The following is a 24,972-nucleotide window of genomic DNA, read 5'->3' on the forward strand; positions in this document are numbered from 1 at the left end:
TTTCCAAACATAACCCCAAAAGACCCCACATGGAGGACTACTGACTTGCTGGCATTCAGAGGCCAAGAGAGAAATGAAAGGTCTGTGCAAAGCATACAGTGAAATAATCAGTGTCCTTAACAACATAAACGCTTAGATAAATACATTTACCTCCTAAGGAGAGCCATCGTTTCACATTGCAAACACGGACACCGGGAGGGAAGCATATCCTTACAGCCATCGAACAGGTTCAAATAGCACTTGCAGACACATGAATGTTTGCGTTTTGAAATCTGTCCATATGGGATGCAATTCCCAAACCTCTGCTTCCTCTACCACTTCCAACCTGCGTGCTAGGAGAGTCGCACACACGCCGAGAAGGATCACCATGCCAGCACGCACAAGCGCCAAGTAGACAAGTGAATTCTGCTGCTCGAGTCAACCCTCCCCTAACCCCCACCGCTTCAAATCACACAGAAATTAACCCAGCTGTAAGGAGGCTGCGTTGGGGGAGGGCTCCAGAGAGAAGATCCGCCGCAATCCAGCGGCTGCCACTCCGCGAGCGCAAACTCTGCCTGGGTCAGTAAAGACGCGCACCCGGGCTCTGTACCTTCGCCCAGGTGTTAACACTAAGTGCCAAATTGGCCTCTTCGTCCCTGAAATGCAATCCGAGGCAGCGGCCCCAATGCGAGGTTGGCGGGTGTCTGCTTTAACCTTCTTGAAAGGGTTAGGAAATCAAATGGGGAGACCCACACACGCACCACACACACACACACACACACACACCCCGACCCAAGAAGCTCCTCTTGTCCGGACACTCCGTGCCTCGGATTCCGCATTCGGCGGACAGAGAAACCAAGCGCAGGAGCGCCGGGTGGGGCATCCCAGGTTCTTTTCCGGCCACCGCTCGTATTATTCTCGTCGCTTTCCCCGCACATGGTCACCCCGGCGTTTCCCACCCTTGGTCCCAGAACTCCAACTCCGCACCAGATCCCGCTCTCTCCAGGTTCAAGCCTCCACCTGGCCCCCCAAATCGACAGACCAACTCTCTCCTCCCTCCCCAGTACCCGCTTTCAACTCCCCATAGCAAGGACATTTCCTACTCGCGCAGAAAACTTTTTCCTCCTTTTCCAACGCGATAAGGCAAAAAACTAGGTCAGCCGATACCGCCACCCGCTTTGCCCAGCGTCGGGTTGGCGCGGGCCGTCCTTACCTGGCCGCTGCGCTCCAGGTGGCCGTCCCACGCCGGTCGTCTGCGCTTCCCCAAAGCGCGGGAGGCGCCCGGTCCACCGTCCGTTGGTCGCCTCCCGCTCGGCGTTCAGGAAGCGAGTGTCCTAGGACCGCGCGCCCATGCCCGGAGCCGCCCTTCGGTTCATCGCCTGTCTTCCCAGAAGCGCCGCTGCCGCCCCGGCGAACTGAGGAGGAGCGTGGGGATCCGGGATGGTACCGACTTGCCCCGCGGTGTGCGCTCCCGGGTCCGAGAGCGCTCCGCCCGCGGGCAGCTGCGGCCGCGCGTCACATGCCGCCTCCGGGCAGCAGCCGCGGCACCTGCCCAAGCGGCGGCGCTCCTGGCTCCGCACTGCCGCCCCCGCGCCTCGGGCTGCCTGCACGATCTAGCCCTTTCGGTTCACGTCCTTTTTCCTCTGTCTCCCCGCTCACTTCTTTCCCCCCTTCTCCTTTCCGTCTCCTTTATCTTGTATTCTCTTTTCCCAAAAGCAGATGCCAGGCGCTTCAAGTGAGAGGAGGGTCTTTCCTTCCTCGCGAACTCTTCCTCTGCCTGGTGGTGGCGGTCGTGGCTACTGCTGGCCGCTCCTCCTCCTCTGCCTCCCCCGCTCCTCCCTCCTCCCCCCGCCCCCGCGCCCCGGCTGCGTGCTGGTGTAATGCACAAGCTGCCTGGGTGAGACCCAAACCTGCCGGCCTTCTGAGCATGCCCAATTGCCCCGCCGGCGTGGCGCTCGCCTCCCGCGTGCTCGCTCGGCTCCGCCGGCCGCGCCTGCTCGGGGGCGAGGGCGCCCAGCTGTGCGAGAGCCCAGCGTCCTCCTCGGGCGGGCTCCCTGAAGACGCAAGACTCACCCACCCACCCAGCCCGGGCACACGTGTCCCCTAATTGTGCCCCTGGTGCTTCAAGGACGGCTTTTGTTGGCTAGTTAGTTTCGTCGTGTTCTCTTCTAAATTGGTTTGCTTGAACTGCCTGGAAGTATTGGAAGGACGTAGATTCTTGGGCACAACTTACTGATGATAGAACATCAGCTCAGTTACAGTATACGCCTCGGTTGAAAACCTTTCCCCAGAGAGCAGCCTGATGCATTTATTTTTTGACATTTAGTAAGAGTTTGTTCATACAGAGCAATGTACTAATAAAGGACTTCTTGGCTTTTCCTTCTCTAGAAGTTTACGCCTTAGGAGTAAATGAGACAAACGTGTGTGAAAAAGACACAGGTGTGCAGACACACACAAACACACAGTTTTTTTTTTTTTTTTTAATCAGAAAAAAAAAAGGACTTGCTAGCCAGGCTTTTAAGTTTCACATATAACTCAAGAGGAATGGGAAGCTAAAAAGAAAGAAAAGGGAAAGAAGGGAGGGAGGAAGGAACGGAAGGGAAAAAAAAGGAAAGAAAGGAGGGAAAAGGAAAGAAGGGAGGGAAAAATAAATTTCTTACTAAATACTTTCAGCTAACTAGTGGAAAGATCTCAAAGTGGCAAAGATGCCAATGAGGTTACCCCACAGAAGGCTAAGGGTATTTTAAAGAGTATGCAAGGAAAGATTATAAGAGAATCCCACAAAGAAGGACTAAGAAAATCAACAGTGGTAACTGGAAAAAAAAATAAGAAAAAAAAGTGCACAGTATGAAATTAAACCTTTTAACAATATTAAAAGAGGCAAAATGATTTTGTTAATTCTATTTGGAGCAAGACAAACAGAAAAAGGTAAACCTCTTCTTGGAGAAAATAAGTAATACTAAGGGAAGAGAGAAATATAAATATATACCTTCCTTTCTGAGTCTATATAGTTCCTTCTAGGTAGAACAATCTTTAGGAGAGAAGGGACTAAACATTGATTAGAGAGAATTAAGATCATAATAGAAAAAAAGATAATGAGAAAACGTGTGGCTACTTAAATTAATTCAAATATCCAAGCTCAGGTGAATTACATGCAGAATACTAGAATGACAATGATATCAATATATAAGCCATCTTGTTTGGATAACCCTCAGATGGAAATAACAATAGTTGTCTTCATATATTCCCCTAATCTTCAAAGCAAACTTTCACACAAATATTTTATCCCCATTTAATAAAGCACAGGAATTTAAAGGTCTAAGTAAATTGCCTGTTACATAGCTAGTAAGAGGAGTATGAAATTGCTATTTGCCTGTGGGAACAGGGGTAACTTTGATAATATTTGGTAAATCCATAAGTAACAGACAAGGGGCCAGAAGAATGGGCATAGAGATATGTTCTATTTTTTTAAGTAGATTCTGTTGTCTACACAGTGATTAAGTTTGACATGGATCCCTGGCAATATTCTATAGAAGATCCTGAAATGAATTTTTTGGCAGTAGTCAGAAAAGAATAGGAAACAACTACAATGTAGTAAAAATATCTTACCAGGTTAACTTCATTTCTCTTTGTAAGTAGCCATTAAACTCATACATATGGCATTTTCTAATTTCAGCCAACCTTCCTATTATCTTTATGAACAAGGTAAATGTAAACTTGTGTTAATATTAAACAAACTAAAAACTAACAGTTTGGACAGCGTTGCCCCAAATGTCCTAGTAAGTAGATTCTTGCTAGATCAGAGTAAGGTGTTTGATTCTGAGCTTACTGCCCTACTGTTCAGCAGATTTATCAAATTATACTTAAGAGAAAAATATAAAAGGGATACTTATTAGATTTGAGAATGAACCAAAGGAGGGGCAGTGCTAACTTGCAAGATGCCAAAATCAGAACCCAAAGAGTACTTTACTTTGGATGCTGATCTAAAACAAAGGAGATAAACTAGAACTAAAATATATTTTGAAATCCTGCATTTTAGGTTTGTTTTTAAAAAGAACAGGATAAGCATAAGATTTATTCATTTATTCAATTATTAGACAAGACTTTGGATATGGACAAGACAGACAGTTTAGCCTTCTACCATAAAATAACTACGTAACCTGGACGAAATATATAAAACTACATTTTCAGTTATTAAAAGCAACCAACACGGGGCTACAATGTTTGAGTCAGGAGACCACTCACACAGATATTTCCCTAGGGGCCATTTTTTCCAGCAGAAGTACTGGAAAGTTGAGACTAAGCAGCGAGTTTCACCAGGCAGAGGACACATAGCTCAAGAGCTTGGAGCTGCAAAGGTAACTGAGATTTGGGAGGGCACGAGAGAGAGGGGCATGGAAAGGAAACCCCAAAAGTCTCTGCGGAAATTCCTGTGCATTCCTTAGCCGAATGCCTATGCTGCATAGTCCCAGGGCAAGATTCTGGAAGCCTGATAGAGTATAGTGGCTGCGAAGTGGAAATTTGAGAACAGATCCTGAAAAATCACACAATTCTGGGGAGATATTTAAGTTGGGACTTTGGTGAACACCTTAGACATTTGGTTGAGACCACCCCAAAGGATACTTTCTGGGTGTACAAATAACACCCTAGGAAAATGAATAAAAGCAAAATAGATTCGCCCTAATAATACTAGACCTTCTCAGCATTAAGATGATCCACCAACGCTTTAACTATCTGCCAGAGCACAACTCAAAATTCATTAGAGGAAGAAAATCTAAGCTAGAACTTTTACAAATGCAGTATGCAATAAAAACTTAGTAGACACGAAAAGAAGGAAAAAAAGAAGAAATTTGATGACAAAAATTAATAATAATACATTTAATAGACAGAGACCAAGAAATGATCTGGAATTAATAGTCAAGGACTTTTAAATAACCATAAATAATATATTAAGTAAACTACCCTGGAAATGGGATAAATGAATACAAAGATAGAGAATTTCAGCAGATTATTACATTCTATGAAAAAGAATAAAATGAGCTTTTTGGACTGCCAAATCAAGAACTAACTAGATGGATGGCACCTGGGCAAAACAGGAGATGGGGCTGATGGTCTCAAATACAAGCCCATAGAAAATATCTGGAAAGAGGAGGAGGACATTCAAAGAAACAATGCATGAGACCTTTCCACATCTGATGAAAGATGTCAACCCAGAAATTCAAGAAGTTCAATGAACCCAAAGCAAAGAAAACATCAACGAGGTCCATAAGATTCAAATTGTTGAAAAGCAAAGATAAAAAGAAAATATTTAGACCAGCCAGAAGAAAAAAATGTCACCTTTGGAGGAAAAATATGAATGAACACTGACTTCAACAGAAAAATCATGGAAGCCAGAAGATAATAAAAGACATATTTAAGGGACTGAAAGGAACAAGAAACCTGTCAAGCTAGAATTCTATGCCCATTGAAAAAAAAGCTAAAATTGCAGGTGGGAAAAGATACACTCAGATAGACAAAAGCTGAGAGGATTCATCGTCAGCTAACCATAAACTACAATATCTATTGAAGGATATTCTTTAAGGTGAAGGAAAGTGGTCCTGGTCTGAATCAGAGAAGTGTAAGGAAAAATAAACAGCTCCATAAAAGGTAAATGTATGAGAAAATAGAAAGACTGCTAACTGTTTAAAGCATAAATAATGGGACTGTTTTGTGGGGTTTTTTAAAATAAATTTATTTATTTATTTTTGGCTGCATTGGGTCTTCGCTGCAGTGCATGGGCTTCTCATTGGGGGTGGCTTCTCTTGTTGTGGAGCACGGGCTCTAGGTGCATGGGCTTCATTAGTTGTGGCACATGGGCTCAGTAGTTGTGGCTTGCGGGCTCAGTAGTTGTGGCTTGCGGGCTCTAGAGCACAGGCTCAGTAGTTGTGGTGCACGGGCTTAGTTGCTCCATGGCATGTGGGATCTTCCTGGACCAGGGATCAAACCTACATCCCGTGCATTGGCAGGCAGATTCTTAACCGCTGTGCCACCAAGGAAGTCCCCCTTGTGGGGTTTAAAACATTCACTGAAGTCAAACGTATAATAACAATAACACTAAGGTGGAAAGATTAAATATTCTCTTCTTGAATTTGGTAATGATTTAAGGTATAGAGTATTAAGGATGATTCTTTTTTAGTGTAACCAATGGAAGAATGATACCTATAGGTATAAAAAAAGAAGGTAATAGAGAAGATAAAGTTGAATTGTCAACCATATTTGATTGATGTGAAAGAAGGCAGAAAAGGAAGAATTAATGAACAAAGAACAGATGGGGCAAACAGAAAACAACAGCATGATAGAAAACGTAAAATCCAACTGTATTATTAATTATATCAAATATAGATGGCCTGTAAAAAGACAAATATTTTTCAGAATGGGTTAAAAAATTACCCAACTATTTGTTGTTTACAAGAAACAAACTTTAAATGTAAGACTATAGAACGGTCGAAAATAAAAAGATGGAAAAATTCTACCATGGAAATATTAGACACTTTAAGATGTTGAATCTCTTCAAATGGGTCTATAGTTCCAGTGTGATCCCAATCAAAATCCCTACATTGTATGTGTGTATGAATTAACAAGGTTATTCTACAACTTTTAGGTAAATGCATGGGAACTAGAGTAGTTAAAACAGTACTGAAGAATTTAGAAATTGGACTTTTAGGCTTCCTACCAGATTTTCAAATTATTATAAAGCTACAGTAATCAGGACATTATGGTATTGGCAGAAGGAAAAGAAAATAGACAAATATAGGTTCTAAAGTTCATACGAAGACACTGTGGACACAGAATAGCCAGCTCAATACTGAAGGAAAAGAACGAAGTTGGAGGACTGACATTACCCAACTTCAAGACTTATTATAAAGCTATGTAATCAAGATAGTGAGGGAGTTTGGGATTGACATGTACACACTGTTATATTTAAAATGGATAACCAACAAGGACCTACTGTATAGCATAGGGAACTCTGCTCAATATTATGTAACAACCTAAATGCGAAAAGAATTTGAAAAAGGATACATGTATATCTACATATATCTATACAGTAATATGTATAACTGAATCACTTTACACCCAAAACTAACACAACATTCTTAACCAACTATATTCAAATAAAAAATAAAAAGTTTAAAAAAAGCTATGCAATCAAGATAGTGTGGGAATTGCGAAAGAATAGAAAAATAGATCGATGGCACAGAATAGAAAGCCCAGGCATAGGCTTCGAAAAATATAGCTAATTAATTTTTGGTAAAGGAACAAAGGCAGTACAATGGAAAAGAGATAGTCTTTTCAATAAATGGTGCTGGAACAACTGTACATCCATCCACATGCAAAAAAAATTGAATCTAGGAAAAAAGCTTACATTTTTCACAAAAATTAACTCAAAATGGATCACAGATCTAAATGTAAAATGCAAAACTATAGAGCTCCAAGAAGATAGCATAGGAGAAAAACTCAGTGCCCATGAGTATGGCAATGACTTTTTAGGTACAACACCAAAGACATGATTTGTGAAAGAAATAATTGATAAGATGGACTTCATTATGATTAAAATCTTCTGCTCTGTGAAAGGCAATGCCAAAAGAATGAGAAGAGAAGCCACAGACTGGGAGAAAATATTTGCAAAAGACACATCTGATAAAGGACCACTATGCAAAATATACAAAGAACTCTTAAAACTCAATAAGAAAACAAACAATCCTTTTAAAAAATGGGCCAAAGACCTTAACAGACACCTAACTAAAGAAAATATGTAGATGGAAAATAAGGATATGAAAAGATGCTTCACATCAGGGAAATGCAAATTAAAACAACTGTGAGATACCACTACACACCTATTAGAATGGCCCAAATCTGGAACACCAAATTCTGACGAGGATGTGGAGCAAAGGAACTCTCATTCGTTATTGGAAAGAATGCAAAATGATACAGCCATTTTGGAAGACGTTTTGGCAGTTTCTTACAAACAAGATATACTCTCACCAAATGATCCAACAAGTGCACTCCTTAGTATTTACCCAAAGGAGTGGGAAACATGTCCAAACAAAAACCTGAACATGAATGTGTATTGCAGCTTTATTCATAATTGCCAAAGCTTAGAAGTAACCAAGATGTCCTTCAGTGGGTGAATGGATTAATAAACTGATACATCCAGACAATGTAATATTATTCAGCACTAAAATGAAATGGGCTATCAAGCCATGAAAAGACAGGGAAGAACCTTAAATGAATATTACCAAGTGAAAGAAGCCAATCTGAAAAGTCTATATATTGTATGATTCCGACTATAAGAGATATACTGTAAGAGGAAAAACTATGGAGGCAGTAAAAAGATTGGTGGTTGCTAGGGATTGGAGGGGAGGAAAGGATGAGCAGATGGAGCACGGAGGATTTCTAGGGCAGTGAAAATACTCTGATACCAAAATGATGGCTACATGCCATGATAAATTTGTCTATAGAGAGTACAACACTGAGAGTGAACTGCAATGTAAACTATGGACTTTGGGTGATTATGTTGTGCCAATGTAGGCTTATGAGTTGTAGCAAATGTACCATTCTGGTGAGGGATGTTGATAATGCGGGAAGCCGTGCATGTGTGCAGACAGGTGGTAATGGGAAATCTTTGTATCTTCCCCTCAATTTAGCTGTTAACTTAAAACTGGTCTAAAAAAAACCAAGTCTTAAAAAAATAAAATTCAAAAAACAGTGGAAAGTAATGGAAAATTCATAAATAAACTCACACATTTATTTTAACTTGATTAACAATCAAATCAAGAACAGAGTAAATGAATTTACGGTGGTAGATAGTTACTTGATTGGAGGGGAGTATTTACGAGGAAGGGAAAAGAAGAAATTTGTGGGGTGGGGATAATGTTCTATCTTGATCTGAATGGTGGTTACCAAAGTAAATACATATGTAAAAATTTATCAAACTGCACACTTACAATGTGTGCACATTTCTACATGTATGTCATATTTCAAATTTTAAAAATTATATGTTGAGTATCAGAGGCAAAGCACTAGGTCCAAGACAAGGTGGAGAATGCAAACTTGAGTGACACCTAATTCCTGCTCTCAAGAATGGGGATACCTGGGTGGTCTAAAGTTCATTAACAAAAACTTGGGATTAACTTGTTTAAAAACGTGTACAATTTTCTTTGTGTCAAGAAAATAAAAGTAGTAATTTGATTACATGAGGAGATAATTCCTTAGCACTCTGTTTTGGACAGAATACTTTTGATTCTTCAGAGTTAGTCCACCAGATTTTAAGAAGTGAGAACCAAGGATAGAATGATGGAGATTAATTTTATTTTTTCATGCATCCCCTTACTCATTCACTTACTTTAGATCACTCATTGAACTTTGCTAAATGCCAGACACTAGGCTGTGCTTTCTAGATTTCAAGACACGTCAAGTAATAGTTAAAGAATGTAGCTCTTCTTAGAAGACTTAGAGGACATGAATGGCTCTTTTAAACTTTTCAAGAAAGGGTAAACAAATTGTGTAGTTCTAGAGGAAGTTATGGGGATATGGGCTCCAGCTCATGATAAGGAAGACGTAGCTTAACCTTTATAAAGTGTCCATCTGTCCTAAAGAAGTGGTGAGATTTTAATCTCTGGAAACATTCCAATATAGAACAATAGCAACAATCACTCATGAACCCCACCTTTGTGCTAGGTAAGGTGCTATGAACTTTTTATTTATTTCAACAGCTTCCTTTTCAGGAAATTCATATTATTGCCCTTTTAGAGATGGGGAAACTGGACAAGTGACAGAGCAAAATCCAAACACAGTTGGCCATTTACCTCCTTTAGACGATGATTTTTAAATAATGTTGGCAGAGGGATTCCTGTAAGGTTGGAGGACACGTATGACCTTTAAAGTCCTTTCCAAATCAAAGATGTGTGAATTTATCCAGTATGCATGGATGGACCCTGGTTGGGGGCTGAGTTTTCTTCAGGAGAAAATAACACACATTTATGAACACTAAAATAGCCCCAAGGCCTTAAAAGAGTGCTCATACAAGGAGAGACCGAAGTTTGAGCTTATTCACTTCCAAGTTAGTCACCCTCTACCTATTTGTCATAAATGCCTTTGGTAAGGAGCTGCTTATGACGGGTTTCTCCAGTAGAATTTGAAAAACGGAGATGACAGCTGGACCTCTGCTCTAGGACACCTTGACAGCGAACAGGGAGTGACCTAAGAAAGTAGCTGTGAGAGAAAAGGGGTCCATGACTAGCTGGTGAGAAACACGTTGGTAATCATATATTTCCTTTTCTCTTGTTTTGCTTTTGCCTCTATTTCTTCTGACAACACTGTTTGTTGGAATGCGGTTCAACTGGAGCTCTGGTTTATTTCTCTCCCTGTGTCCCGGTGCTCCCTTAGTTCCCCTGAGCCCTTGGCCCTCTTCCTGTTGCTCTGTGTTCTATACTTGAGCCATCCCATCCATAGCCAAGACTTCCACTACCTCAGATTTAACGATGACATATTAAACATTGCCCAGTGGAACTCATCTTCCCTCCTCTCCTCCATTTCCAAACCTTTTTTCCTTCTGAATGTTTCATGTCACCTAGTGACAGACCTCTCCAGTCTATTACATAACAGTCCTATATTCCCTTGACTCATCACCTTACACCTTAAACAAATCACTAATTGTCATTGAACTCATTCTCTAAAAATTTCATAAACTTATAAATCTATTGAGGTTCAAAAATAAGAATGTTAATGAGTAATATCAAGATTGAGAACAATTTTAAAGCAAGAAAATGACCTTAAACTTGGTAGTTGAGGCAATGTCATATCTGGGAACAATATGACAATATTGTGTATGATATTTATATGTAATATTTTAATACATTGAATACTTTTATTTCTGTTATTTTGATCTCTTGATGAAACTCATTCTGTAGGGGTGAAAACAGGCTAGAATAGGCATGAATGTCTTGTTAAATGTGACAGAAATTAATAAATGGCAGAAGTTGGATTCATATTTAGTTTTCCATCACGCTCAAAATCACACAGTGGTGATTTCTGCCTACAAATAAAATTATTCTGGTGATGGGAAGAGTTGTTCTTAAGTAAAACAAAATGAAATAAAACTTTATGCTGTTTATTATGAATCAAATGACTCCTCTCATATAGTTTTTTATAATATATAAATTTAATTTTTGTTATCATGTATCTCATTTACCATGGATTATCTATGGTGTAATTTTAACTCATGAATTTCCTTCCCATCATCTTACAAGCTTTGGAGTTTGTGTGCTCTTGAGAGCCTGTGCCCAGGAACACAAAATAATTACAACAGCTGCCAAAGTAAGAAATGCATAATTTAGAAATTGAATGTCCTTGTAAAAATATCATAAAACCAATTTAAAAGGCATCTATACATTATTCTTGATTATCTGTTGAATTATTAATGATTATAATTAAGACTTATTTACTTATCATCAAATATATTGACTGATGCTTCCAGAGCTATTAACCATGTAGATTGTGCTAAAAGGACCCAAAATCTTGTGTAAACAGTGTGAAGACTGTATTTTGACTTGTAACAAAACTTTCTATTACTGTTTCAATCTCTGTCTATAAACCTTTCATTTGGTTTGGAGTTTTGGAGTTTTGATTCCTCCTCCTCCTCCTTCTTTTTGCTGGCATACCTCCCAGACATTCTGGGATTCTGAATTCCCTTCCCTCCCTCCCTTCTTCCTCTCTCCCTCCCTCGCTCCATTCCTCCTATCTTCCTTTCCTCCTTCCTTCTTCCCCAGTATTCCAAGGTCCATAAATCAATAGGTCTCTCTCCCAACATTTAACAACGATGTACTAGCATTTATTAGTACCATATATGTGTGTCTTAGTTTTTATTGCATCTACTCTTCTCTACCTCTACTATCTTATTCTCAACAACTGCATTTCTCTAATGAACTTTTCTAGGAAGACCCTGCTAGTTTCTCTCCCAACTTCTCTATTTGATCTTCCCCACTGCAGATAGAATAATATTTTGATAATGCAAATTCTATCTCTGTATTCCCTCGGGGAGGATGTTCCTTAAAATATTGACTTTTAGCATGAAGTACAAATTATTTCATACACCCTGTAAGCCCTACCAAGTTTTAGTCCCTGCTTACGTATCTATAGTTATCCTTTTCCAATCCTCATTCCAATCCCCACGCCCCACCCTTCACTCCATTTTATAAGCCCTCTCTCTTTCTCAGGGAATTCTCACCAACGTTTCCCTCTCCTAGAAGGTTCTTACCTCTACTGTTCTCCTAGATAACTATTCTTTATCCTCAAGAGCTCAGCTTAAAGATGAGTTTCTCAGGAAGGCTCCCTAAACTAGGTTGGATTGCCTCTATATCCTACGCTTTTCTTTTGAAAAAAACTTAGGCTCATATTCTGATGTTCCCATAGGACTGTGCGCCCTATAGTGGCAGGGACCTCATTGCTTTTCTCATCACTGTATTTCTAGTAGCTCAATTTTGTTCTTTTTTAAAAGTCTTGGCTATTCTTAATTTTTCACATTTCCATAAAACTTTTACAACCAGTGGTAGCTTCCCACTAAAAGCCTGCTGGATTGTTCATTAGGATCACATTCAATCTACAGATCAGTTTGGGGCAGAAATGACACCTTTATAATATTGAATCTCGCAATTCATGAATATGATATATCCCATCATTAATTTAAATATTCTTTAATTTCTCAAAAATGCAAGCAGTTAGTCTAGACTTAGACAACCTTAATCGAGTCTAGCATGAGTTGATTTGAAACTCAGTTTTAATCCTAGAGAGATCTGCACAATTTCCAGTTTGCCATCCAGGGTTTAGTTTTTCAAGGGCTCCACCTGAATGCCTGGGATGGTTACCAGGACCCTTATATTTGGCCAGCCCTGAACTTCAGTTTTGGTTTTCCTATCAAACAGAGATTGCTGATAGTCTGCTCTGCTACTTAACCTTTCCGTCCCTGCTTTGTGCTAGGCTATTCAGCTGTTGGAGGTCATCAAAAGGACTTGACCGTTGGTTGACTTGTGAACTGGATCCGGGCAATCAGAGGCTCCTCACCATCCCCAGTGTCCTTGGAAAGCACCCTCCACCCACCATTCCCATAGCCTGAGCTGTTTCAAGGATGCAATCTTCAGAGAGTAAAGTGTTGTTGAGACCATCTGGACAATATGTAACTGCACCTCATTAAAGCCTCTGTATAAACTTTTCAGATTCTGGCAGAGATCTCATCCTGCAGCCGCCCAAGTAAGTTCCCTTGCTTATTCAATCTGCAACCTGCCAATCTGGGGTGGTTCGCCTCTCTCTTCAGTCTCTCCTTGCCCTCTGTGTAAGGGGGCCACTTTCAATTTCACCTGAGGATCCTGGAAGTTGCAAACCAACATCAGCTACTTGACTCACAGAGACAAATGTCTCTAAGGGAAAAGTAGTGAATCACAAGGCTCACCCCAATATACGTTCCTCTTCTTGGAGATGTTGGTCCCTGAATCCAGGCTGCATTGACAGCAGTTTAATATCTTTGATTTTTTTTAAAAAAACATTATCCACAATTTTTAGTTGTTCTCCTTGGAAAATTTGGCTTGATTGTTATAGATGTCAATAACATAGAGCTACATTTGAAGGTTATGTACTCAACAAGTCCGAAGCCGTCTTAAATGAAGAGTTATAATTGTATAGGGGAGGCTGAAAATTATAATTGTATACAAGAGAAGTGGTGTTAATACTTGTCAGTGACATTAGTGGGATCTTTCTATTCTGGTCAGATCAAGTTCTTGACTTTTTTTTTTTGCAATTTTTTTTTTTTTTTTTTTTTTTGGCTGTGTTAGGTCTTCGTTTCTGTGCTTGGGTTTTCTCTAGTTGCGGCGAGCGGGGGCCACTCTTCATCGCGGTGCCCGGACCTCTCACTATCGCGGCCTCTCTTGTTGCGGAGCACAGGCTCCAGACGCGCAGGCTCAGTAGTTGTGGCTCACGGGCCCAGTTGCTCCACGGCATGTGGGATCTTCCCAGACCAGGGCTCGAACCCGTGTCCCCTGCATTGGCAGGCAGATTCTCAACCACTGTGCCACCAGGGAAGCCCAAGTTCTTGACTCTTACCTGAACTTATTAGCTGACTATTTTTATCCTATTTCTGTATGGGTGCTTTTTGGATTAAATTTGATACATATAAAATAAAACTTCAAACTAACTTCACCATTAGACATAATAGAGACTCATTTACCTCACCCATAAAAAAATCTTATAAGTATGGTAACATTGCAATCAGCAGGGAGGCATGTTCCTGCCAGCTTTCTGCTTCAACAGAAATCTGTAGCTTTCATCAAGATCTCTTCATGGTCTACAATGGTTGCTGGAGTTCCTGTAATGATGTCTGTGCTGGAAGCAAGACAAAGGAGGAAGTGGAGAGGAGGGAAGATAAAAGGATAATCTCTAGCCTGGGATAGTCCACTTTAAGGTCAAAAAGATCCATCCAGCATCTGCCCCTTTACTTATCATTAGCAATTCCATTTGCAAAAGAGGTTATGAAACATGGTTCTTTGCTTAGACTATAATTGCAGTTTTGTAAACAAGAAAGGGAAAATGAATATCAGATAAAAACACTAACAATCTCTGCTGCATACTCCCTTTTCTCTTAGGATTAATGTATACCATATTTAGAAGTATTACCTACTTCTAGCCATAAGGCAGTTTCTAACACAGAAAATTTTACTCATCCTTTTATAATTCTACTGCAATCTACATCACCACCCTATTTATAAAACAGATTAATCTGTATAACTGATTATATTGCTATATGTACATTTCTATATCATCCTAAACAAGCCTAGGATCTAACACTTAGCTGAAGAACATATGGGAATATCAGGTACTAAAGGTTGTTTTCATCTTCTTAACTGTAGGCTTCATGTAGGTAGAAAATAAGTTTTATTCATTTACATATGCCCCAAACTTAGTCAAAACCTTATAAAAAATTAGTCAAAATGCATAAATGAGAATACAAATTAATTGAGAAAAAGCAAAAAATCTTCCAGGACTCTCAGAAGTTGTGGCACTTTCACTGATACAGGCAACCTGACTTAAAAAAAAAACCTTATTAGCTGACTATTTTTTAGCTCTGTATTTGTGCCTTCTGCAAAGGACTGGGCATGCTTTGAACAAATGTATCTAGTATACCTCCTATGGCTACAGATAGTTTGTGGGCCCTCAATGCATGTTAAAATTAAACTTCCTTCAAACCGAAGATAACACAAAGTACACAAACCCACGGAATCAATGCCTTATCTCTGAACTCCCTGAGCTCATTAAGGCATACCACTTCAGGATTCACAGGCACTCTTGGCATTAGAACTCACCCCACATCATTCCTTCATATTGACTCAAGTTTTTTCTTTCAATTCCTTTAAAGATTTCTTTGATGTGGACCATTTTTTTAAAGTCTTTATTGACTTTGTTACAATATTGCTTCTTTTTTTTTTTTTTTTTTTATGTTTTGGTTTCTTTGCCCGCAAGACATGTGGGAATCCTAGCTCCCTGACCAGGGGGTCGAACCCACACCCCCTGCATTGGAAGGCAAAGTCTTAACCACTGGACTGCCAGGGAAGTGCCTCTTTAACTTCCTTTAGTTTGGTATATCATTATTTCTAAGGACATTTAGGTATTAAGTCTTTACCAACATTTCAACCAATTTTTCGTTTCTCAGTCTTTTTTTTCTTTTCTGTACCCATTCCAAAATTCTGTAACCAACTCAGTCTTCTGATATATGTAAAATGAGTTCTACCACAGGCTCATTATATTATCAGCCACTTGCCAGTTACAGAATGCATTTTATTTGGGATTTAAAAAAATAATCTCATAATATTCAGATCCATATTTGTTCCACTTTTAAGATTGAGGAATGAATAGGGTCACTGGAGAATAAGATTTACCAGACATTTAATTTCTTGGTATAAAAATGTGATCAAATCGGAGCAGATGAATTTTCAGAATTGTTCCTACTGAAAGTTATTATTTTTTCCAATTTTAATTTGATGCAGTGGAAAGAAAATGATTTAGATGTCAGAATTCTTTTTTTCACTGGGCAAATATATGTTGAATGTCAGCTGTGCTAGGTCCTATTCTTCCCTAAGAACACACAATTTCTGAAGTGAACACACAATTTCTGCTGTGAGAGAAAGAGAGAGAGGGAGAGAGAGGTGGAAACAGAGAAGAGAAAAGAAAAGGAGGAGGAGGAAGAGATGGAGAAGAAGGAGAGAGAGAGAGAACAAAATTGGTTATAGTGGTGATTAAGAGCTTAAGTTACCGTAGTTACATAGATGAGTTCAAATCCCATTACCTCCCCACTAATAACTGGTTAATTAATCTCTTTACATTTCAATTTCTTAAATTATACCCTAAAAATGGGGATATTTGAGTCAAAGGAATGTTTAGAGGAATAATTGTTTGTAAAGTTACTATCACAGTACCTGAGACATATTAGATATGTATTAGGCATAGAATGACACTAAGTTATTCTGGTAAAATGTGATTATTACATAAATAACTAATTAGTGGAGTGATTTAGATCAAACCATATTTGGAGAGCACTGAAAAAGGCTCTGGATGCAACAGGAGTAATTGTGGTGTGACTGAGTTGGTGAGTGATAAAGCAAGGCTTCCTAGAGTAGTTAAAGCCTCTGCTAAATCTGGACAGACAAGCACAGTTCTCCAGAAAAAAACAGAAGAAGAAAGAGCATTTCAGGCAGGAAGGACAGTGGGAGTAATGACATGTTAGCAATATGTAGCACAGTGTATGTGTAGAACTGAAAGCTGTTTGACTATTGCCAGAGCAGAGTGTTGGTAGCAGAAGGTAAATGTAGATGTTTGCTAACAAGATAGATAAGGCCAGACCTTAGAAAATTTCGTATCTGATTAGTCCTATAAGGTGTTTGCATTTCATCTTGTGGTTAATAAAGCAGCACAGCTGATGTGTGAAATGGCAGCCATTATGGGAAACATGGGCTTGATGAGGAGTTGACTAGAAGCAGAGGGGTTACTTGAGAGGCTGTTTCAGGTAATAAAAGCAAGAAATTAGGAGGAAGTGATTTAAGAGGATAATGCAAGAGTGATTCGTGGGTGACAGGTGGGCTTATGATATTTAAAATCCAGGCTGTTAGTTCTGGAGGATGACTTTGTTTAAGAGTGAAGATGGTGATTTCAGTGTTTCATTTGTTGTATCCACTATTCTATGGGAAATAAAAGTGGAGATGTCCATCAAGCATTTGGAAATAATACTCTGAAGATTAGTGTGGGTCTCACATTAGCAATGTAGATGTGGGTGACCAGCATCTATGAGACAGCTGGGTCAATGAGAGTCAAGGAGAATATTCAGGAAGAATATTTAGGTTGAGACGAGATGTCAGTGAAATCCTGGGATACAACCACAGTTTAGAAATCAGAAAAGAAAAAGGAGTACATACAGAAAAAAGACAAAAACTCTCAGAAAGGTATGATGACCACTAGAAGACTACAGTATCACAGGGACTTCCCTGGTGCTGCAGTGGTTGAGAATCCGCCTGCCAATGCAGGGGACATGGGTTCGAGCCCTGGTCCAGGAAGATCCCACACGCCACAGAGCAACTAAGCCCATGCGCCACAACTACTGAGCCCAAGTGCCACAACTGCTGAAGACCACATGCCGAGCCGGGGCTCTGCAACAAGAGAAGTCACCACAATGAGAAGCCCAAGCACTGCAATGAAGAGTAGCCCCTGCTCACCACAGATAGAGAAAGCCGGCACGCAGCAACGAAGACCCAACACAGCCAAAGATAAATAAATAAATAAATAAATAAATAAATAAAAATTTATTTTAAAAAAAAGGACTACAGTGTCACAGAAGCCAGTGGAGTAAAGGAATTCAAGTAGTGGGACTTACCACAATTATCAAATGCACCAGAAAGATCTGGTAAAATAAGGATAAAATAGATAGATAGATGATAGCAATTCAAATATCAATGAAGATCTTATTGAAGCTGCTTCTCTAAAGTGATATGAATAGAAACCAAATTTTAATGGGTTAAGACATAAATAGGAAAGCAAGTGTATGAAAATGTTAATAGATTTATTGAGGTATAACTGACTTACAATAAAGTGTACATAGTAAAGTGCAAAATTGGATGTTTATATATAGATATATAGATATAGTGAGATAATAGGAAAAATATGTATATATATACTGGTCTCTGCTCCCAGTTCCTGGCACAGAACTCCTAAAACCCTTGCAATTTCCTAAGTGATAAGAGAACTGGGAGCATCTTTTGTTCTAATATTTGGTCTTTGATCCTGGTTCCTGACATAGAGCTCGTAAATTCCTTGGAATATCCTGGGTGATAGAAGTATCTTTTGTTCTAATGAGGCAACTCTCAGTAGGCTCCTGGATGGGGGTTGGCTGCCAGAAAGACCCAGCCAATAATTAGAAGCTTGGAACTTTCAGCAGGCCTCCCTCCCATTCTCCGGAAAGGAAAGAAGGGCTGAAAATGGAGTTAATATTCAATCATGCCTACATGATGAAGCTGCCATAAAAATCCCAATATTATAGGTTTGAAGAGCTTCTGGATTGGTGATCACATGAAGTGCTGGGAGAGTGGCATACCCAGAGAGAGCACAGAGGGGCCATACCCTTTCGCACATAACATGCCCCATGCATCTCTTTATCTGGCTGCTATCTTTTATCTGTTGCCTTTATTATATCCTTTACAATAAACCAATAAATGTAACTCAGTGTTTCCCTGAGCTATTCTAGCAAATTACTGATCACAAAGAAAGGTCATGGGAATCTCTATTTATAGCCCATTGATCAGAAGTACAGGTGACAACCTGGGACTTGGGAACGGCATCTGAAGTAGGGGCAGTCTTGTGGGACTGAGCCCTTAACCTGTGGGATCTGAAGCTAACTCCAAGTAGATAGTGTCAGGACTGCATTGAAACGTAGGACACCCAGTTAGTGTTGCAGAATTGCTTGACATGTGGAAAAATCACATATCTGGTGTAAAAAACTGTTGTGAGCGTGGTAGTATTGTGAGACTGAAGGAGAAACACAGGAGTGTTTATATGTGTGCTGGTAACATCATAACCACAATTTAATGAACATATCCAGCCCCTCAAAAGTTCTCTCCTGACCCTTTGTAACGTGTCACTCCCACCTCTCCTTGTCTTCACTCTCTGTCACCCCCCCAGGCAACCATTGATCTGCTTCCTGTCACTACAGATTGGTTTTCATTTTCTAGAATTTTCTATGAATGAACTAATGTATTATATATTGTATTTTTTTTTTTTTTTTGGATTGGCTTCTTTCATTCAGTGTAGTATTTTGGGATTTGTTCATGCTGTAGCTATTATCAGTTGTTCATTCCTTTTTTTGTGTGTGTGCTGAGTACCACAGTTTGTTTATCCATTCACCTATTAATGGACATTTTGGTTTGGACTATTACTCATAAAGATTCTATGATCATTTCTGTACAATTCTTCTTTGGATATACACTTACATTTCTCTAGGGTAAATACCAAGGTGTTGAATGGCTTGATCATACAAAAAGTTTATGTTAATTTTTTTAAGAAACTACCCAACTGTACCATTGTATGTTGCTACCAGCAATGTATGAGAGTTTCGGTCCTTCCATATTCTCACCAACACTTGATATGGTCAGTCATTTTACTTTTAGCCAAATAGTTGTATAGTAATATTTTACGGTGGTCTTCATTTGTGTTTCCCTAATGACTACTGATGTTGAGCATCTTTTCATGTTGCTTATTTGTCATTGGTCCATCTTTAGTGCAATGTCAGTTCAGTTATTTTGCCTGTTTTTACTTTTTTTTTTTTAATTTATTTTTTGTCTGTGTTGGGTCTTCGTTGCTGTGCACAGGCTTTCTCTAGTTGCCGCGAGCGGGGGCTACTCTTCGTTGCAGTGCACAAGCTTCTCATTGCAGTGGCTTCTCTTGTTGCAGAGCACAGGCTCTGCATACGTGGGCTTCAGTAGTTGTGTTGCATAGGTTCAGTAGTTGTGGCACATGGGCTTAGTTGCTCTGAGACATGTGGGATCTTCCCGGACCAGGGCTCGAACCCGTGTCCCCTGCATTGGCAGGCGGATTCTTAACCACTGCACCACAAGGGAAGTCCCTTGCCTGTTTTTAAACTATTTTTTCTTATTACTTAGTTAGGTGGTTTTTAAATATATTCTAGATACAGGGATAGAAGAAAGAAATACTGATGGATAATTTCTTGAACACAGAAAGGTGTGTGTTCAAAGGAATAGACAGCAGGGTTAGCTGAAAAGAGCTGGCATAATTGTCTTCGACAACTGAAGGAGAGAAAGCAAAGACAAGCATGAATGTAGAAACACAAATACTCAAAGCATCTCATGGTTCTCACTGCATTCTAAGGAGTCTTTGCTCACTCTGTGACTTGCCAGAAAGAGCCTTTTATTTAAACATTTTTTTAAAATTTATTTATTTATTAATTTATTTATTTTTGGCTGTGTTGGGTCTTCATTGCTGCCCATGGGCTTTCTCTAGTTGTGGCGAGCAGGGCTACTCTTCATTGCAGTGCGTGGCTTCTCTTTGCGGTGGCTTCTCTTGTTGCGGAGCATGGGCTCTAGGAGCACAGACTTCAGTAGTTGTGGCATGCAGGCTCAGTAGTTGTGGCTCACAGGCTCTAGGGTGCAGGCTCAGTAGTTGTGGAGCACGGGCTTAGTTGCTCCGTTACATGTGGGATCTTCCCGGACCAGGGCTCAAACCCATGTCCCCTGCATTGGCAGGCAGATTCTCAACCACTGTGCCACCAGGGAAGCGCCAAAGGGCCTCTTTGATGACAGATTGGAAGAGGTCTCTGCAAGCAAAACTGAGTTATGTAAGGAAAGACATAGCACTCCTCTGGGAGAGGAAACCCTAACACATCCGGATAAGGAAGCAACAGGCAAAAATTTTTTAGAGAATAAGAAAAGAAAGATGTTAGGACAGTAGCTATAATGATTAGTCAAAATTTGGGGAAGTTTTATGACATCTTGCTATTTGTATAATCCTGTTAGCACTTACTCTGGGGAATTCAGCATAGACTTTCATTACTCTTGAATGTATTTGAAGTAAAAATTGTGGCTTTTTTGGACATAAAACTCTTCTACAAATGACTTTAGGCCAAGATTTACACACACATACACACAATTTGTCATAGGTGAGGAAGAATATGGCAACATATTAGGCATAATGGCTAACTAAGCAGAGCTCATGCATTAGGCAGCAAATGTTCATTTGTAGTGTGGAGGGTGGAATTTGATTAGAGAGTGTAAGGAGAGTAATAAAGAAGAGAGATCTTCGGAAGCTACTGAGGGAGTTGAAAGAAGCAGCGCAAGAAAAAAAAAAAAAGTGAAATTTTTAGAAGTTGCCCTAAAGTCTCAGCTAACTTTTAATGCCACGAGAGTTTATGGTTAGGCAGTTATTTATAGCAACCCTCAGCTTGCAGGGTATAGGAGCTAAGAAGTTAGATTATCATAATGAGTGTACTGAGCCTGGGTGGTGGAAGCATTAGAGTACAAAGGAATCAGAGGGGGGAGACTAGAAGTGTCAGAAACAGGCTGGATAGAAGAGGAAAGACAAAGAAGAAGGTGAGAGTCCTGGGAGGATGTATATGTTGTTGATATCAAGTGGGTAAGTCTTCCTCTAAACTTTATCCTTCAAATTGGCTTTGTCAAGAAGTTACCAATAAGCCCAATCTTTCTGTTACCTTTATTACCATTATTACCAATTACTGGTGTACTAATATTGGCAGATTACCAATTATTGAACAATCACTACCTGGCACAAATGTGCAACGTCCTAGGAATACAAAGACGACCAACGTTGGGCCCTGCACTTCATTTTACAAAACCTCATGTCCTCTATATCTCCCAAACCAACAGCCTATTATACCAACATCCCATAATCAGATAACTGCTAACACCTCTTAAAATGCTTTTTGACTACTATTCCCCCACAGGACCTACTACTGCCCTATTGTTTGCTTCTTTTGTAGGATTACTTACCCACTTTATATTTCCTTCACCTCAGTAAAACAAGATACCTCTTTGGACAAGAAAAGATATAAAGATATCAATTTATCTGGTGCCCTATAAATTGCTTACTGTTTGAAATTCTGTCATATATTTCCTGCTCACTTTTACAGAAGTTAAGCTTCTGGTTCTTTCTCTGTATTTACAGTTGTCTTTCCTTTTTAATAGTTCACTTACTTTTCCTAATATTATTATAGCCTTGGGATATGAAAGTATGTTTAATTGCTCCATTAACCCACATATTTTGTGCTTGCAAGAAATGAGGCTTCTAGCCAGATATCTTTACCACTCCGGTCATTTATTAATGGGCCAATAAAACATACCGTAAAGTGTCTTCATCTAATAGAAATCACAGCAGACATTTATATAGACGTTTCCATTCTGTAATATCCAAAGGACTTGGCAGATTTTTGCCATCAAAATTTTGCCATCAAACTTACTGGATTTATGAATAGCAGAGTAATAATTGATTAGGCAAGGAAATGTAATGATTTCATTAATACGAAATCCAAAGAGAGTGGCTAAAGGGAAAGGAGGAAGAATATTTATGCCTTTCTCTAATGCAACAAAACAACAGTATCTACCATGCAGGAGAGTGTGGGGTGGGAACAAAATTGCAAAAATGTGCTCTGAAGTGGGCAGTGATTGGGTTTATAAAGTAAAAGGAAGGAAAAGAAAGGAAAAGGATGAGTTTGTGAGATAAAAAAAGGGATATAGGAAGAGAAATGAATGTTTCTGTTGAACACTGTGTGCTCACTTTGAACCTGCCCTAGATATTGTGGCAGGTCAGATGCCAGCAGCAAAAAGTAATTTCTGGACTTGTTCAGCTGATGTAGCTATCATGCTAAACCTACACATTCTGAAGCCTAAAGACACAAAGACCACAATATCCTCTTTCTTCCAGTTTCACTTGATAGACAATTAATTTTGATCCTTATGTTTCTCTTGCAAGGATAATGGAGTTGACATTTGAATTTCTTTTTTTTTTTGAATTTTATTTATTTTTTTATACAGCAGGTTCTTATTAGTTATCTATTTTATACATATTAGTGTATATATGTCAATCCCAATCTCCCAATGAATTTCATATTTAGACGTGATATAGGATTTCAGATGCACCAAAAATATGCTTCATAATGAATTCAGTTTGAATATATGACACAGGAACAGTTTAGAGGTGTCATGAGAAGAAAGAGAAATATTTCTATTTCATCCTTGCAAATAATATACAAATAAAACATAAAATCCAAATTATTATTCTTCCTTAAACATTTTGATGGGGTAAAATAATTAGTAAATAATTTCATACATTACTTTGAAATTGACCTAAAAGTTGAGGTTTATTACTGAGTAGAAGGCAAATTCATATGAATTTTTTTTTTAATTTTTTTTTTTTTAATGCTATTCTTGTCTGCTTACATTCTTTTTATGTATGTATGTATGTATGTATGTATGTATGGCTGTGTTGGGTCTTCATTTCTGTGCGAGGGCTTTCTCTAGTTGTGGCAAGCGGGGGCCACTCTTCATAGCGGTGTGGGGGCCACTCTTCATCGCGGTGCGCGGGCCTCTCACTATCGCGGCCTCTCTTGCTGCAGAGCACAGGCTCCAGACGCGCAGGCTCAGTAATTGTGGCTCACGGGCCGAGTTGCTCCACGGCACGTGGGATCTTCCCAGACCAGGGCTCGAACCCGCGTCCCCTGCATTGGCAGGCAGATTCTCAACCACTGCGCCACCAGGGAAGCCCCATATGAATTTTTAGGATGAAGGAGAAGGCTCTGGAGAATTCTCATTCTTGTAGCTGGAAACTTCATGGACATCCCTTCCTTCAAGATATAACTCCTTTCTCCTCTATCTTAGGGGGAATTTGGTGGATAAGCTTGAGCTTTACTGCTTTAAGAGCCCAGGTTATAAAAGTGTTCTTATAAGACTCTGGCAGCCAGTTTGGAGTTATAAAATTGTTGATAAATCTAATTAATTCTATTTGAAATTCAGAGAATGAGAAAATGGGAAAATGAGCCATTTTATTGCAACAAAGCAGCATTAGTGACTCCATGTAATGGCCTCTAATAAAGCTTGTTTAATCACCTGCTGTGAACAGGAATTTCCTTTCAGCATTTCTAGAGTCAGAACAAAGAGATTATTTTACTTTCTTCTTGTAATACCTTCTGGCAGAGCCAGCCTTCAGGGTAGGTGAATCGGTAACCAGTGACACAGGATGACTTGCAAAGTGCAGTAAAGCCTTTCCTGCCTCCAAGCTCCGCCCACCACTGGGTATCCACCTCCCTTTTGTCTAGAAACTTCACCTTTGGAGCCAAGATTGAGTACCAACACAAAGCCAGGTGACTTATATGGAGAAAGTCACATATTCATGCGTGTTACCTAAGAGGGTTGATTAAGAAAGGGGAAGAACCTGGGGTTAGCTTGGGGTTTGTAGGCTTGTCCTCCTTAGCAAGTTTCCTGTTTACATGGTTTACTTTCTTATATTCTCTAGAAGCAGATAGTACCTGCTATTTACATAAATTAAGTATTATGTATATTTAAGGCCATGGGCAATTGAAATATTAGGAACTCTCCAAGCAAGTGACAGATTTGGACTGGAGGCTGGTGAGAAGTTGCTCTGGGCATGGGGATGGCAGGCCACATGTGCAGATGGGCCTCCAAACCATGACCAATGGACCACCTAGCAACTTGCTCAATTGACAGCTTTGTCTAAAGCAGGCCTGTCTCTAATAATTTCATGGAATCATAAAACCAGTGCCTTGGAATAACCTTCTATATCACCTTCATTTCAATAAACCAGAAAACTGAGGTGTTAGGTAAAATGACTTTTATACAGTCTCCCCATTAGGCAATACAAAATCTTGGAATACAATATGGGTTTTCT

The 24,972-nt window shown here is 39.7% G+C and overlaps 1 protein-coding gene across 8 annotated transcripts in view; it reads right to left on the reverse strand.

The window, feature by feature from the left end:
• Positions 1 to 1,907, reverse strand: part of CHRM3 (cholinergic receptor muscarinic 3) — a 532,253-nt gene extending 530,346 nt beyond the window's left edge. For 4 of the 8 annotated variants that reach the window (XM_082425549.1, XM_082425545.1, XM_082425547.1 and 1 more), the window contains exon 1: positions 1,193 to 1,898. The gene's annotated coding sequence lies outside the window, so the exon portion shown is untranslated. Of the gene's footprint in view, positions 1 to 1,192 lie in introns of all 8 variants that reach the window. The other 4 variants (XM_082425548.1, XM_082425546.1, XR_014253554.1 and 1 more) reach the window with 3 other exon arrangements.
• Positions 1,908 to 24,972: the final 23,065 nt, after the last annotated feature.

Source organism: Balaenoptera physalus, assembly GCF_965194825.1.
Source record: "Balaenoptera physalus genome assembly, chromosome: 14".
NCBI classification, from domain to species: Eukaryota; Metazoa; Chordata; class Mammalia; order Artiodactyla; family Balaenopteridae; genus Balaenoptera; species Balaenoptera physalus.